This window comes from Lepisosteus oculatus, unplaced genomic scaffold (assembly GCF_040954835.1).
Source record: "Lepisosteus oculatus isolate fLepOcu1 unplaced genomic scaffold, fLepOcu1.hap2 HAP2_SCAFFOLD_56, whole genome shotgun sequence".
NCBI lineage: Eukaryota > Metazoa > Chordata > Actinopteri > Semionotiformes > Lepisosteidae > Lepisosteus > Lepisosteus oculatus.
The window spans coordinates 714,839-717,981 of record NW_027168106.1 but is presented as its reverse complement, the minus strand read 5'-3'; positions in this window follow the sequence as shown (position 1 = coordinate 717,981).

The following is a 3,143-nucleotide window of genomic DNA, read 5'->3' as shown; positions in this document are numbered from 1 at the left end:
AGTGCATTAAAGTCAAAACCAGTTGCTTTTTATTTCCTGTTTTACGACAGAGCAAGGAGGGTGTCCACAGACCACTGTGCACCTGCAGACTGATATGGGGGGTAAAAAGTCTAGAAGTTAGTAAATAAGATTTTAGCACATGTTCTAAAACAAACCGGACACCTGTACAGTGATGCCAACACAGTGATCTGAGCTCCTTCTTTGAGTTAAATCCTAGCATCTGCATTTTTTACAAGTTGTTGCTATGGCAGAGCATGACCAGAGCATAACAGAAACCACCCATTTTCTAACCGCTTCATCCAATTCAGGGTCAGGGGGTCAGGGGGTCAGGGGGTCGCGGGGCACGGGGGAGCCAGAGCCTCAGAAAGTAATAAGCAGGAGATACCTGGGACTGGATGGTAGTCCAATGCAGGGAAGACACAGACACTCACCAATTATCCCAGAAGCCAATTAACCTACCAGTAGTTCTTTGAACTGTGGGAGGAAGCCGGAGCACCCAAAGCAAACTCATGCAAACATGGGGAGAACATACAAGCTCCATACAGATAGCACCCCAGGTCCAGAATTGTACACAGGGCCTCAGCACTGTGAGCTAGCAATGCTAAACACTGGGCTACTGTGCATGCTAATTTCTAGGCATCAGGTGATCAATCAGGTAGTGTTTCTCAGATAAAAGGACACCAGTAATTTAGTATGAGATTCAAATTGACCTCAGAACAAAATATAACTTATGTTATATAACTTATATAGAACTTACTACAGCATAACTGTCTTATTTGTAGAAAATATTAACAGCATGCCTATTAAACATACAGTATCTAGCAATCAGCAATCAAAATAAAAACATTTCCAAACATGGAAACTGCCCAGTTAATGAAGCATTTCAAAGACATTAATCTATTCAATAATTACAGTTTCAAGTAGATAACAGATTTATATTCAGATTACGAAAGTATCATAACAACGGCTGCTTGTGTAAGGAATCCATGAATACCACTGTACATGAGAAATTCACACCTATTTGTAATCAATACACAAAATCCTATTGAATTTCAGGTACTTGTTTATTCAGCATTGCTTGACTCCGCGGACTCCTTGTTGTTTCAATATTCTAGCAATAGGACTAATCGCCAATACAGTGCCGTTGTAATCTATTCCTTCTGCCAGCAGAGGACGGTATTCGCACAGTCAGTTCAGGATAAGATACGGTCCTCGCAGTTCACAGTACAACTGGCCACAGCCGTACTCGGAATATGCTCTCGATAACCTCGTTTAGTTTAAGAACGGCCATATTTCATATCAACCCACAGATGCATTGCATAAACACTAGAATTCTGGTTGTATTTAAATTGACCTTATACGTTTTGGATTATGTTTAACCTTCTTCAATTTCTTTAACCATATTTTGAGATGATTACGTTTACAGAAGCAAATATTATTCAGTGCTTTTTCTTCACTCCTTTAATCAAACCCACATTTCTTTAAGGAGGGCCATTGTGAAACTCCCCAAAGTGAGCTGAATTAATCTTTTATTCTTCACACCTGCGAAGTCATTCCTTCATTGTGTAATATGAAGGCCTTTCATTATTCACGTATACTACAACATCTGAAAATAATGGGTCTTGAAATAGTTGAATGAAAGAAAATCCTGAATAACTCCTCCAAATGCGTGTTACACTTTCATCAGGTACACACACTTTGAATGTGATGAACTATAAAAAGTTATTTTAACCATACCCAATGGAGCTCGGGAGTGCGATTGCATACACAATCATGTTTTCAGTGTTTGGACATCAGCCGTACATCAGAACAATCATTTCACTAACACAGTTGAGTGACTTTCCTCCAAAAACACAAAGTCACTTTCCCTTAGCAATTATTGCATGGACTTAGATTATCTGCCTTCTGCATCAAGCCCTGTATGATATACTGTACAAAGCCAAGCTTTGGGATAGTGCTTTGTTTGGATCCTTGTCTTGATCCTTTTGGATCCCAGGCTGCTCATTTGCAAATGAGTTTTGACATTAATTATAGTGACTATAGCAATGAGGTGGCACTGTGGTTCACAGAGCTGGGGTCCTGGGTTCAATTCCTGGGGTGCAGTCTGGATGGAATTGTAAGTTCTCCCTTCATTTGTGTGGATTTCTTCCAGGTGCTCCAGTTTCTTCCCACAGTCCAAAGACATACAGTACTAGTAGGTTAAGGTGGAACTACAGTCCCAATTTTGCAGACACAAAAGTATTTAATTTCAGTCACAAAATAAAATCATTGACATTATAGAAAAACTTTACAAACTCAAAATTGAGCACAAAATCATGAATTTTGTGAAAGGACTGTAAGTTACGCCATGTTGTAACAAATTCGCATTCAAGTTCCACACAAATTGCGATGTGATGCAGCCCTTCCTGCTCACTAATCACTGTAATGACTAATGCAATGTGATGTAGGAGAGAAAGGGTATAGGTTATGCAGCAAACATTTCACTGCAAAAAACGTTCCATTCCAAGGTTCTTTATGCAGAGTTAACAATGTAGTATTATTTATTGGCAAAAACGTAAAAAAGTTGAGAGTTATATTTCCATTGGATTAAACGAGATGTATTCACAAGCCTGCTCCTTTACAATGTCACAGGGCCACAACAGATTATAGGAAGTTTTGCTGCCTCGTTCTGAATCGCAGAACATGGTAATTCTTTAACCTTGAAATGTAGTCTATTTTGTGATGTAATGATGCAATGTCCCTTTACTGAGAGCCAGCAATCAACGGATGTGTCTGATCGTGAATGGTTTTCCCTGTTGTTTGTTGTATTACTTGGTGTTGCATTTTAAGCTGTGCATGAGGCAGGACCCGGAGGCTGCTGCTTCTGCTGGTGCTTCTGCTGGGATTGAGGAAGAGCTGAGCGCCATGTAAGGCAAAGACACTGCGTTCCACTTTATCAGGTGCCTGGAGTGTAAGAGCTGCAGATAATATTGAGTCACATTAATCCCAACATATTTCAAATATTATGAAAATTAAATAAATTAAATCAAATAACTTTCATTAAAAAAATCAATCACTCTTTACCTTGCTTTTTCAGTTGTTTTTAAGGAAAATTGATGCCGAGAATGTGTGAATACTGCTTTTTGATGGTTCCAAGACCAATG